This window comes from Ornithodoros turicata, unplaced genomic scaffold (genome assembly GCF_037126465.1).
Source record: "Ornithodoros turicata isolate Travis unplaced genomic scaffold, ASM3712646v1 ctg00001113.1, whole genome shotgun sequence".
Lineage (NCBI taxonomy): Eukaryota > Metazoa > Arthropoda > Arachnida > Ixodida > Argasidae > Ornithodoros > Ornithodoros turicata.
The window spans coordinates 165638-180048 of NW_026999467.1; the positions used below are offsets into that span (position 1 = coordinate 165638).

Below are 14411 nucleotides of genomic sequence, written 5' to 3' on the forward strand. Positions count from 1 at the left end.
TGTTTCCTCGTAAATTGATTACAGTAACAATATTCACCATTGAAACCGGGCTGCCAAGGACAGCGCGCAGACAGCAGTAGCACATGGCAACACTGGCCACCACAATATGGCGCATCCCTCGTCTTGACGCAGAGCCAGCGCCACCTTTGCTTCTAGCCTCTCCTTATGATTTCTATGGAACGACACGACCTCACACGAGTACAAAATAGACAGGAAATAACATGTATGTGACGGGATTTCACACAAAAAACGTAAGGAATCCAATCACGAGGGATTTCTGCAGCGATCCGTGGCAAAATTTTAGCGAAGCAGCAAGGGAAGCGCTCACAAACAGCAAAACTTGTCACAGCTTACATGCATTCCAATGGGCTGTAATCGCTGTAATGGCTCTTTTGAGCACCGCAATATGGCGGCCGGTTGACGTACCCTTTCCCGCGATGCCCTCACCCATCCGCTATCCAATAGAGATCAGTGGTGACACGTGCCACTGCGAGAGTTTGTGATCTAACTGGCCAATACTGAGTAGATTTACAATATAGATTTGCAATATCTTGAGGACTTTTGCTCTCTTGTAACAAATGCTAAATAAATGCAATCAAGCATACATTGGAACTCATTTGCTGAGGCAAGACATATGAACATACAAACATATGTGATTGTGCTAGTTATTTTCACGCACATAGTATGATCTTCTGAATTCCCAGTAGCTGTTCGAACACATAGCTGCACCCGTTTTAACTCCTTGCATCTTTGTTGAGACAAAGCGGAGTTGTTTGGCATTTTTGTTCCGCAGTATCACAGCAGGTTTAGCATTGCATAGCCAAGATCATACCTTTACTAGTGCATCTGGGAGGTCCCCATAGAACCCCCCATAATATTTTCTGGCTACCACACGGATAGCCAACACTAGCGTGAGACAAAGTAGAAGCCAACTTGAATATACAAGGCGTAATGATGTGCATGAAGAATTTTAAAATGATTGAGCATTGTATGCGAATTACATTATCAAAATGTTGATGAGAGTCATGTACCCCAGCCACCATATTTTTGATAACGAAAGACTGCAATTGAGCTGGTGTGATGCCAATATATTTTTCCTTTAATCTAATGAAATAATTATGCATTATATATAGTCATGAAGAGTTTGCTTATGGATGTTGGAAGGGTGTACATTTCCTTAGATAAATCATTCACAAAAATACAGACAGCGGCTTTGAGCTCACCAAGGTTTTATGCAATGCCAACTGATGTTAGTATTTTCATGGTAAAAAGCATCTGTTGCAGCTGAAGAAAACAATACCATCAGTCAGGGGGAGTTGTCTCGTTATATTGCAAGAGAGTACTCAGTACTGGAGAGATATAAACACACGGAATAAAACAAACTGCCTAGTGCAGTGAGTGGAAAGTTTATTCCACTTCTTATTGGCAGAATATTAACACAATTTTTTCTACAAGATTTCTCAGGTCAGAGCACTTTATAGGATATACAAATTGCCAATTATGTGTGTTATGTGTAGGTATATCACCACACTTAAATGTATTTACCTGCTGTAATATACCCCACACCAAGCTAAAAATGGGGCATATTGTCTTCAGTTGAAAAGTCAATGCAGGAGAGCATGCATGGCTGTAAAGTGTTTCACCTGAACCATTACCCAAAATGTATGAAGTGGCAGTACACAACTATCACATAGAATGACCCATCTGTGGTGCTATGTGTAGAATCTATGCACACTTTTCTTTTGATGTTAACATTGCCTTGAATTTGAGGGAAAGCACGGGACGAGACGAACACAAACACACGAACCAGCAATGAAACTTTAATACACGAAGTGAAGGAGAGACGGGTAAAAAGAAAGTGTACACTTCGGCATTAACATCAAGTCAACACCAGCTAGCTTTCCTGCTCCTCCTGTGTTCATCACACTTTTGTTGGTGCCCTAATGCCTTAACAGCTGTTTTTGCATGCCTGTCATGAGAACTAGCAAGAAATCCTCATCTTGCAACAAGTCAGTATTTCCTCGTTGAAAGACAGTAGGATCATCCTTCTTGCCTTTGTGTGTGAGAGAAAGCACTGGACTGTTTGTTTGGGCTCTGATAGAACTGACCAACAAGGCAACACTGGTTTGATTGTCGTCGTGTTTCCTCTCACTGTAACATATAGTATTATAGTCCCTCATGGTGATGCACAGGTACTGCCTTGTAGTGAGGTGAATTGGATCCTTTGAAACGTGCCATCCAGCACACCCCGAATACTGAGCTGCATAGTACGCTGAGTGCAATGCCGTCACGTAGTTTCCCTAACATAAACAAATAGTTTCTGGAAGGTAAAAAGGGACATTCCAGTACAACATTGTGTTTTACAAGTGCCTGTACGCCCGCAGCACATCGTTGCCATCGCGGCTTCTCCCGTACCTGTTTTTTTTTCTTTTTTAAGGAGTAGCAAGCTGGCACTTGCCTGGCTGACATCTCCTTTTGTGTGAATAAACATATACCCCCCCTGCACGGGCTGCCTCTATTACATCTTCCTCTGTTTTTGTAAGTGGGGTGTAGGACAGCCCCAAAATCATGTGCATAATAGGAAGCTTGGAAGACAAACGAGACCTTGCCAGTTTGGAACATTGCAGACATATCAGCAAGGCAGGTGTCCCCACGCCTGACGGAACCTTATGATTTGATGGACCTTTTCCTTTGATGTGTCCTCTCTATAAAAGCATCCAATCAGTTACAAATATAATAACACTCTAAACCTCCATCTTTCAATCGTTTTACCCCTGTGCCTTTAGTAAAATGACTCTTGGCTGCATCCTGCATTTCTTCTCTCCATGGCTGAAAATCTGAAATCAGTAAAAATAAGCAATGTCCTCAGTTTCAACACAATCCTCATGTGTTTGGTAATTTTGTTGCTCCAGTTAAGAATAGAATGATAATTCTGAGTAAAAACACAAATACAAAATAATAGGAACCATTAAGCACAACGAAAGATTACTGATAACTGCCGAAACCACGATATTTCTTACTCATATACCGACTTCGGTGTTAAGATGGAACAGGTGACAATTAGACAGTCCGATTACACAGATTTTACGAACACGTCACCAGAATTAGTCCAACTTGGCACTATGGGTGTACATTACGCACCAGTCTACCGGTTTATGCCACTGAATCATTTGCTACAACACATGCAAAATAAGAGCGTTGAACGCGAATGGTGTGTAGCATGAGACGTACTTACCAGCTTCAGAATTGCACTCGTGTGTCTTGGAAGTTATGTACATACACCTGGTACTGCTGCTGCCTGAACTGAGAGGGTGCAGCTGAGAAAAAGTGGACTGGCACTTGTTGCATTTGTAGTAACAGAGCGGCCCATTTTACAATTTTGTGCAGACGCCCTCACCTTTTGAACCGCGAGCATGAAACTCGCAGGCGTTGCTGAAACGTACCCTCACCTTGTTGAACATCGACGGACGAGCGGGACATCCAGCGAGGAACTTGAACGGAATATTTGGCAAAGTTGCTTCACCGCTACCACAAACCACAAATCTCATCCTCAAGCAAACAAACCGCTGTATGCTAGCGCATGCGGCGCAGGCGAAGCTAGCAGACGGCACGGCGGCGGCAAAGAAAGGCACGTGACATCACTTCTAGCGCATGCGCAGCGCAACTGATTTTCCTCTCCCGAAGGCAAAGTTACGGTCACCGGCCGCCATCTTGCGAAGCTCAAAACATTGCCGTCCGCGACTCAGCTGCATATTCTGCATGGGCCTTTGCGTAGCATTTTTGTGGTGTCATGCCTGCCTGCTGTGGTTATGGGTGTACTGCCCGTACTGGCAAGATACCGGGGACGACATTTCACAAGTAAGTGACTTAGTTTTACTAATAAATGTGATTTATTAGTCCACGAGCGGGGCGACAAAACGTTGCTGTTGAAGCATGTGCGCGGCAGTTTGTGACTCGTATCTCAAGATCTAAACGTTAAACTTTAAGCAGTACGTTATCTGGATAGAGTCACTGTGATAGTCCAGACTTCCTGCAGTTCACGGGTATGGTCTCGGCACGTAGCAGGCGTTGAAGTGCGCTTGTCAGGTGTGGGATCTACGGCTCAGTTTGTTGGTCACGGTATCGATGATTGCTTGCTTGGATCAGCCTTGTCATCCCTGCCGTAAGTGATGGCATAAATTGTTCAATGCAGGTTCCCTCACAGCCACCCATAACATTTAAAAAAGTGTGTGGTGAATGTCAGGCGAAAGGACTGGACGCCGTCGAGGACATCACTGGTCTGCAGCAAACATTTTAAAGACAGGTGCTTCGACAGAACAGGGCAAACCGTTCGACTGAGGCCTGACGCTGTACCCAAAAAGTTCGACTTCCCAGAACACCCTAAAGAAAGTAATAATGCATACGTCATATGTAGAGGCCAGATTTATATGCACTAAAAGCTGGTTGAACACACATGCATGAAAAATTCATTAATCTTGCTCAAAATACGCACCTCTACAAATTCACTTGCATGCATTTAAAACACGCAACAAATTCACTGGGGCAAAAGTATCTTACTTAGTGTACAAAATGCATGCAGAGTTGAAAGCATAGATCGAGAAGTTACCAGTCAAAAGGAACTCCCTACGAAGTTACCGTGTGAAAAATGTAAGTTAATATCGAAGTTATTCAGCCCGAAACGTAACTCGCAGTTACGGAGTTACTTAAAAAAAGAACGAGTTACTCCCAAGTTACTTCGGACACAAAATAGCACTACACAGGTGCAGCGCGTTTGAGCAGTTGAGTTCGACCCTGAGTTACCTGCGTTGAGTTTTCGTTTATGTCCAACAATGCGAACGCTTTGCATCTTATTCCCTGTGGGCACACAATGGTTCAGCTTCATTTCAATAGCAGCGGTTCTTACTTCCTGAACAGAATACTGTCATTGACTGTTTTATGGCATAAAATGCCATGGAAGAACCGGAGAGAAAGCAAGAAAACAAGTGGACGTGAGTGAAAAGCGAATTAAAAGTAACTTGGAACTTAGCTTAAGTTACTTTGGCAAAGTTACCTGAAAAAGAAATGAGTTCCTCTGAAAGTTACCACGGTGCAAAAGTAGAGAGTTAAGTTATAAGTTACCAAAAAAAGGAACTTACTTACAGTAATGAGTTGCCTCGAAGTCTGGTTGAAAGTGTGTATATTTGCATGAAAGTCTAGCCTCTATGAATCATGTTCCCTAGTTAAGAGTTTCAAGCGATGGTTGATGATTGGAATCAGTACTGCATGAAGGGCACCTTAAAGCTGCAACTAGTCCAATATATGAAAACACTCCTGAATTATGCATTCATATGCAGTTAAAAGCCACTCCATATTGGATAGGGCAGTACTAAGATGGGCAAAAGCATATAAAGAAAAAAGTATTGCATGAAAATTTTGCCCAACGTATAAACTCGTATTAGTAGGACATACCAACACACCAGCCACATGTCTCTTTGGTGCGTTCCAGCATGTTTACTTTACTTAGAGACAATAAATAATTTTTTCAACCTCGAATGTCTACTCTTTATTCTCCCTGCTTAAGTTTGCGACAATATATGTTTGAATGCAGCCCAAATGAAAACAATGTGATCCGTCTGATCAAAGAAGTTTCCAAGTGCTACAGCAGTATCGGACTGTACCACCATGCCAAGGAATATACAGAGAAGGTGACAGCCAGGCCTCATCTGCGAAAGAAATTGTCAACGTTGATCATATTCAACAACCAGTAATGCACTCTGCCCACTTACCTGGTTGACTGCTTCAAACTTGCTGCTGCAACTGGACTTGTGATACTTTGATGTTGGAGCTTTCACCACAAGACCTTGCTACTTAGCCTTTTTATGACTTATTCACTCTACCTCTAGTGATTTTGAACTGTCTTTACCGCCATTTACTTCCCCAGTGCACATATTTCTAGTCGATATGTTTTTACCGTCATATAGCCTTTATATCACATAATATCATTCTAGTCCTTTGGAAGTGCTTTAGTGCCGTTCGGCATTTCGTATCATGACTAGTCATATCTAAACTTCCTGTGTAAAGCATAATGTTTATACCCAAGCATATTAATGTGGTTACATAAACAAACGTGCCAAACGTTCCCTGGCATTCCACACCCCCGAGCAGAAAGGAAATGGGAGAAACACGAAAAGCAACACGCTGCACACGCTAACAGACGACAAAGGAAACGTAACACAACAAATACAACACCACACAAAACAAGCAAATCACATAATCGAAGTTCAAAGTACAAAATTGGAACGACACGATCTCACACGAGTACAAAATAGACAGGAAATAACATATGTATGTGACGGGATTTCACACAAAAAACGTAGGGAATCCAATCACGGAGGATTTCTGCAGCGATCCGTGGCAAAATTTTAGCGAAGCAGCAAGCGAAGCGCTCACAAACAGCAAAACTTGTCACAGCTTACTTGCATTCCAATGGGCTGTAATGGGTCTTTTGAGCACCGTAATATGGCGGCCGGTTGGCGTACCCTTTCCCGCGATACCCTCATCGTATAATTCCAGCTCTAACTTCAGGTAAGTACCATTCGTTAGAACTGGTAATTATACTTCTGCATATGTCGGCCACTTACTATCAGGGTTAACAACTGCTTGTTCAAAGCTCCGTGCACACCCGAGAAATAAAGCACACGTACACAAAAGTCTGCTCTCGTGCTAAAATTCTGACTGTAATATTATGCAAATTATGTCCATAGGACAGTCCGCAAAAGTTTAGCTATGAGGGACAATTATCTTGCACATGGAAGTAGCGGCTCCCTTGGCTACTCCTCTAGTGGAATGTGCCTCGAAGGTACTGGTGTCAAAGCCAGCCAGCTCTATCGATGCTTTATGCAGCTTGCTTTGGAGTCTCCAGACGCTAGAGTGAAAGAATTTTGAGTTGATAATATAATATCAGAGTAACCAGCAGAGTGAGGGAAAGTACACGAGATGTATGACTCAAGATAACGCAAGAGAAGCGGCACTTGAGGTAGACCTGGGTCAAAGACTGATGGCCAGTGCTTGAGATCCGAGAAGTCTTCTGAAGATGATCGACCATCAACCCCCTACCCGACTCCTTATGTCCAATGCTCCTGGTAATAAAAGATCTGCCAGGGGGACCCGTTTGTAATGGTCCCCACAACCTGTCTATCTTCTTAAAAAGAAATTGTTTTGTGCAGTTTCCAGCTGGTGCTGTCGGGCTGATAGAGTGACGCCCTGTCTGCCACCACCTTCCAATTGCCTGGGATAGGTTCCGCTCGCACTGTGAGGCACCCCTACCACACCATGACCACCATTATTGAGGCGAATGGACAGAGTGCTCCTCATTCGAATGGTATCTGCAACTGCTCTCCTGTTGGGGAGGAGTCGCAGCCACCAACTCCAACTTGTGTATGTAGAGCTCGGGCCCGATGCTTAACTCGCCACGCGCCCGGATGTGAAAGATGTTTTTGTAGGTCAAGATTCTCAACAATGTTATGATTGGACTTCGCGCTCGAGCTCGTGGTGATTATTGAGCGAGTGACGCATTAACCGATCGATTAATGAAAAGTACAGCTTCGGGGGCCCTGGGCATGCTCCTTGGACCACTGATGTTCGATTACATAGCCCCGAGACTAGGCCCTCCAACCTTGGAGCGGCCTGCCCGTCTGAATATCCTGTACTACCGGAATTTCGAACTCCAGCCGACCGAGAGTGACAAAAGAACCTTGCTGTCCACTCCAGGTCTTCCTTTACCTCCGATGTGAGCGTAACCGCATGCTCTCTTAAGAACCCTGATTCAAAGCTTGGTTTACGAGAGGTTTGGAAGACATAAGGTGACCCTCCACCTCGAGGGCTGTCGGGGCTGACACCTTCAATGTCCTGTCCCTTCACCACATGCCTGCCTCACGCACATCCTCTGCCTCAATAAGGTGTCCAACTACTAGCTGTAGTAGCGGTTTATCCAGAATCGCAAGCACGCCGAGGGGAGTGGGGCTTAAATAGAATGGGGGTGGGCATTATTACAGTTTTGTTGCGACAGCTTCGTGGATCATTGCCGAGATGTGTCTAAAGACCCCCTGTACGGGGAGCCGAGGAAAGAAGGCAGGGGTGTCACCAAATATTTGGGGGAGTGTTGGGGGGGGGGGGATCTGGATAAATCACTGTGCCATGCTCTGCTCTTTGGGAAGACCAACTGCCACAGACGTGATAATCTCGAGACCAAAGAAAAGGAGCTTCTGAACTGGAACGAAGTGAGGGTTCGTTTTAATGGCAATGAAGCCCAGTGAGGGCAAGAAGTTTACTACGGATTGCATAGAAGTCATCAGACAACAAGGGGCTGGTCTTAACTGCAAGTCCTTCTCGGGGAGCACACACACAACTGAAGGGCAAAGCGTGATGTGTGCACTGGATTGGAACATATACCTCATTATTCCTGCGGCTCCTCTGTTATTACTTTGGCTGCATAGACGTGCGCCTGAGTCTGACCTAACGGATATCGTTCCTCGTCCACTTTGTGAAGAAATGGTCACGTTGAATGAATAGTTGTGACGCCATTTCGTCCTCTGGATATGTTTCTTTTGTGACCATGCTGAGTGCGTAGTTCTGGGACAATGCGAGAAAACAGTCTCTCTACGTTCGCTGCAGAGACATGCAATCCGTTTGCAAGGTTGGACAGGGCGGTCGCTATTTGGTCGGCAATGACCTGTCGTTCCACCCTTCCAGGCCGCCTGTACTTCGTGGCATCCTCTGATGCATCGGAGAACTCCTGTCCCGAGTTTGTGCAACGTTGCAGCAATGACACCAAAGAACTGACAGCAGCACCGCCGCGACCTATTCCCAAGCAACACACCAAATTTGGCCCAATTATGGGCCAAATTTGGCAAGCCAAACTGGCCATCGATGGCCCATGCTTGGCCAAACAGCACATTTCCGGTATGGGTTTCGTTCCTTGGCCAAAGACTCCGGCATCATTTGGCTGGCCAATCACTGCCCAGACACCTCAGTTAATTAATGAACTTTTGTTAGTACACAGGCAGTGACACGCTATAAAGTAACCTGTAGCTCAACTTTATTTGTGTTTGTTATGGCACGTACAAATATTGATTACACATTGATTGGTGGTTAGTTGCTGGTTTCCTTCTCTGCGAGCGACCACCATTCCGACCGGCTGCAAAATACAGCCACTTTGCGACCACATTTTCGATGGTGGCGTCTGCGGAGTCCTTTAAGTTCATGCGCACGGATCCTGAAAGAAAGTGATGCAAAATATCAGTTCTGAGATGGCAGGAGAAAGTGCTCATTGGCAAGAGACTGCATATCATATTACCAGTTGTCAGCTAAGCACGGTGCAGTACATGCCACAGATATAGTCAGGGAAATTTCGTACCATCAAAACACATAAGGATTTTTGAAACGTGAAATGGCTCGCAGCTGGGATAATCTCTCAATCTGCTGCTTTTTCCCGAATTTCCCTAATTAAAAAGCTAGGTAATTAATTTCAGATAATTAGTCATCCAGTAGTTACATATTCTCTCGTTAAGGATGTCCGCCTGGCTGTAGAACGGCTGCAAAACCACCATCTACGCTGCTCCCATAGCTGTTTAAAAATTCTGCAAAGTCTAAAAATAAACGCATTCCATGTTTCTGTATGACCTGTATTTACAGTAATGCAGCATCTATAATTCGGCAAGAAATTAAAACTATGTGAAATTTGTTGGACCAACCAAATCAACAAAACGCCAACAGTGGTACTATCTCCAAAAGAAAGCATTTAACGAATTACCATAGAGGTTAGGCTCCTTTCCCCCTGTAAGTAGGTTTCTATATCTTCCAGCATTTTGAAAGCTATGGCAGGTACCATGGGGTAGTCCTCGGAAGATTTAAGGGTACTTTCCCATGGAGGCATCGCTTGTTCATATCACGTAATTGCAGTAAAGTTTCTTTGTTACACAGGAAAATCCTGCTTTCGAATACTGCGCAAACACAAACAACGGGGATAATGAAACACTAGCTTGCAACGCACACTATAACACAGCGAGTACAATGTCGCCCACCTTTAAGCCTAGATTCAAGAGTCCAGATTTTCTCTAGTTGTGTCTTGAACAGATGACGACCTTCGTGGTCTTCTAGTGCATGTTGTGGTGTCCCTAGAGAGAAAGCACAGGGCACAAATGCAATATCCATGTCAGTTTAGTTGCACCAAATTGAAAAACAAAAGACAAACTATGTTACATTAGCATTAGTTTTGAGGTGGGTATATAAGGTCACCTGAATTTGTGGCCAACAAGAGCAAGGACTTTTGTCCAACGAGGTGGCTAATTAACTAAAGCATTTTGATAATTTTTTAAAGTATTAGTCGACAGGGTATATTTATATGGTTTATGAACACAAGTACCATTGGTGCTCTAGCTATTGTTCTCAATAACTGGCAGCACGATAGCAAGGGGCTGCACATACCGTACACACCGCACATACACATGCTAATTTCAGGCAGCTCACTCCTCATGAATTTTTAAAGTGACACTATATTCCTTGTATCTTTTTCTGGAGTTATAAAGAAGTTTCTCAATTTTCAATGTTTCTCCGAAAGTTTGCTTGGTTCAGTTATCCGGAAATTCTTTATCCGCACGAAAAGCAACGACTCCCGAGGTGTCCGGATAATCGAGACATGACTGTACTTAGAATCAGGACCGAACAAAAACTGGCATATAAGGCAGCCGAAGCACAGCTGGACTTTCAAAAGAAATGAATGTTTTCTGAGGTGGTGCGTAGGGGAGTGGCACCACTCAGAGTATCCGTGGAGACCCAGACTCCTGAGCCTCCACTCCACACTCCCCAACCAGAACAGAGAGAGACACAAATGTCCTCTCTGGTCGCTCCGGTTGGCCTAAAAGCCAGCCCTCATAATGCAGCCACAACCTCTTCAGAGGCTGGTGGCTCCCTTTCAGTTCGGGATGGGGTTACCAAGGGTCCCTCCCAGACAAACACACTAACCATGGAAGTCGATGATGACGACTGCGCATCGCAGAAGTCGTCATCAAGTCCTCGAAGCACTTTCTCTCAAGCAAAAGAGAAACGTGAGAGGACAAGTGGTAGAGGCAGGGGAAACAAAGGTGCCGAACAACAGAAACAGACCCCGCGAAGGGTACTTCCTCCTTAACCATAAGTGCACACAAAAATCACAAAATAATCATTCAGTTGGAACACATCCGAAACAAGGTACGGAGTGCCCCTAGCGCCATTCTGTTATTTCTGACAATGAGCACTCTGCAATGGAATTGTAGAGGTCTTTTGTCAAACTTGGAGGACATTAACGATCTTATAACACAGCATGGGGCGTCGTGCTTCTGCTTACAGGAAACATACCTGCCGGAACACAATTGTAATCCTTTTCGCAGGCATAACATCTTCAGGAAGGACTGCGCAGACGCCACACGTGCATCAGGGGGCGTTGCTGTGATCCTCCCACAATCCATTCCTGCAAAACACCTTCCACTCGTCACTAACTTGGGGGCTGTTGCCGTCCAAGTGAGCTTCCATAGGGTCATTACAGTATGTTCTTTGTACCTTCCCCCATCAGTAGCAATAGAACAGAGGGAGTTGGAGGTACTATGTAACCAGCTTCCTCGACCTTTCATTATCCTCGGTGATCTGAATGCACACAATCCCTTATGGGGCAATGTGAAGCTTGATACTCGTGGGAAAATGGGGACGTTTTCCGGGCAGCAGCAGCGCCAAATACGACCCCAGTGGTTGCAAGACCAATTAAATCAGGTCGAAGAAGAACTATGGCGCTCTGCGACGTCAAGAAAAAAAAAAGCAGGAGCATCTACTCCCAAAACAAGACGGCACCATCACCGGAAAATTTCTACGAAGGGGATAAAGCAAGCGGCCTTCTGTTCCAAGCGGTATGTGCTTTGTGTGTATGTACCGTGTATGTATGTACCGTGAGCAGAGGCCAGCTTTGGCGACCTACAGAGACGAGAAAACTGACATAGGAAATGTGCTTCACCTCTACGATAACTCGCCGGAGAGCGGCCTATTGTTCGACGCCAGAAGTGGAATGCTACGTACGAGAACACTGAGAAGCAAATATGAGAGCTATGATCAAAAATGCCCGCTATGTGAATCTGGTGAATTGGAATCAACGGCCCACGTTATAGGTGGGGTGCATTGACGTGCGCTGGTTCACCAGAAAGAGGGAAAAGAAGCATGCGTATGGGCGAGGTGCGCCGGTTCACCAGAAAGAGGGAAAAAGCACGGGTAAAGCTACAAGTGGCCCTTGGATTTGGCACCGGAAACGATGGCGAGCAAGAAATATGTAAAACGAAGCGGAGGCTAAAGACATGGACTCATAAAAGTAGAGAACTTTTGGGACAACGGACACTGACACCTACCGAAGCATGAATGGCAACGCAAACGCAATACGGCAGCGTGTTCAACACTGTGATTCGCGGCGCAACGGATGCGGTGGCGGAACCGGAACAGGGCCCGCTTGCACGAAACATTCCTAAGTGCAACACTTGGCAAGTGTTGCACTAACGCGTTAGTGCACGAAGTTTAGGGTTGCAGTTAAGTGCACGAACACTTCGACGACCGCCCGAAGTTAAGTGTTCTAAAGTGGATCGCGGCTACGAGCAGCAGCAGTTTTCGGAGGCTCTCATTGGTAGAACGAGAACTTCCGGATTTCATCCCAGGAAGTCGTGCGTCACGGCATGTTTGGATTGTGGGAAGTCGTCTGCTTCTGCCGTCGCACGTAAACAGTTTGTAGAACCAAAATAAGGTACTGTAATATCATTGTAGCTGCAAGAACGCGTTAGGTCACTTGTTGCGTACTTTCGTTAAATAATATAAAGCCTGTGGCCCAAAGTATGTCTCGAATTGCTCGATGATTGGGAAATTATCGCCACCGGCAGTGCCGGTGAGAGGCACCTCGCGCGGCGATCATTTTGAGAGATGTTGCTAACGAAAAGCACAAAACGTACGGCACCCACAGCATAAAAAAAAAAATGAGACGTTGTTAGTATTGCGAGGAAAATGCGTACTCTATTGCGAGATACAGTTGGTGCCGACGACGAATCTTCGCTACACGGTTCATAGCGGCTGACATGTTAGTCCTAAGCTTTAGTGCGGTAGTTTAGGGTGCTCCTAGGACCCTTGGCCAGCGTCCTAAATTGCGCGGAGCGAGCGCCACCACTTTAGTGTTGTAGAAGTTTCGTGCAAGCCACTTACGGCTCCGGCACTACACTAAGTGGGGAACTCGTTAAGTATTACACTAAGTTTGTTTCGTGCAAGCGGGCCCAGGCTTCAAGTGCTGACTATCACGGACTTCGGTGCCGAGCAAACAGAGATAGGAGACCATCCGGAGCATTAGAAGAATTTCGTCGACGTCAATTTATTAGAATTAGTATTATTTTTTTTTTGGCATGTCCGCATTCGAATGCTGGACCCTCGTTACAAAGAGGCCCGCCAGGTATAAAGGCTGGATCGCGCATAGGAGAGGCGCTCGTGGGAGAGAGGTGCGGCAACCGGCCACCATGTTGGAGGGCCCACTGGCGCCGGCTGCTCCCATAGGAAACAATGGGAAGCGATTTGACTTGGAGTATTTATTGCGCTTTAAACGCTCCTCATTGCTGATTAGCACGCATCTTTCTTAGGAATCAGTGTGCTGATGTATTCGAAACGTGCTTCAGCTGTGTTCTTCTTCTTCTTCGTCCCACGGAGAATGGCCATTAGCCCCAAGGGAGATCGGCCAGGGCTATGAGGATGTCCAACTGTACTATGACTTGACGGTGACAATTTGGGTGGAGAATGTGAAGGTTGGTGGAGAATGTAATGGTTGAAGTGGTGTAGGTGCTGAAGTTCGCTTGTTTTGGCTCCATGACACAAGGGCACAAGGGTGTTCCTCTAGCTTTTAATGGTAATTGCCTTCTTTTTCTTCTCCGCTGCCTGTATTCCGAATAGGGGGTTGTAACTGTCGTGCACAGGGCGCGTACGCATTAAGGTAAATTTGGTGAATGTCAACCTATAAAGTTAATTATTTTTACTCAGAAAGGTTTCACACTGTCTGTTATTGTAAGGTACCTCCGTTTTTATATTTTTTGTTTGTTTTCGTTTGTTGTTCGGTTTTCGTGTGGTGTTCCGCGGTTCTCGTTCGTTATTATGTGATTTGGTATTGTACGGTTCTCGTTTGACTTTTTTCATTATCGTATTATGTTCTACGCGTGTCTGTGTGTGTGTGCTACAGTAAGACCTCGATCCTTATTCTGAAGGGGGCCACATCGCCACAAGCAATGAGGTAGAGTATAGACCTTGGCAATGAAACTCCCCATTCCTCATCTTAAGATAACGTTATTGTCACGAGTGCTTTGCAGTTGTTCAGCTGTCAGCGTATTTCATTACAG

The 14411-nt window shown here is 45.2% G+C and overlaps 2 long non-coding RNA genes across 2 annotated transcripts; both read right to left on the bottom strand.

Annotated features, from left to right (window-relative positions):
• Positions 1-2426: 2426 nt before the first annotated feature.
• On the bottom strand, positions 2427-3332 carry LOC135376472 (uncharacterized). Its single transcript, XR_010417700.1, has 3 exons — positions 3236-3332; positions 2773-2837; positions 2427-2705 (listed from the first exon to the last, which is right to left on the bottom strand). It is a non-coding gene; the product is annotated as an uncharacterized LOC135376472 (long non-coding RNA).
• Positions 3333-9112: 5780 nt separating this feature from the next.
• Positions 9113-12465, bottom strand: LOC135376473 (uncharacterized). The gene is made up of 3 exons (XR_010417701.1): positions 12405-12465; positions 10062-10154; positions 9113-9253 (listed from the first exon to the last, which is right to left on the bottom strand). It is a non-coding gene; the product is annotated as an uncharacterized LOC135376473 (long non-coding RNA).
• Positions 12466-14411: the final 1946 nt, after the last annotated feature.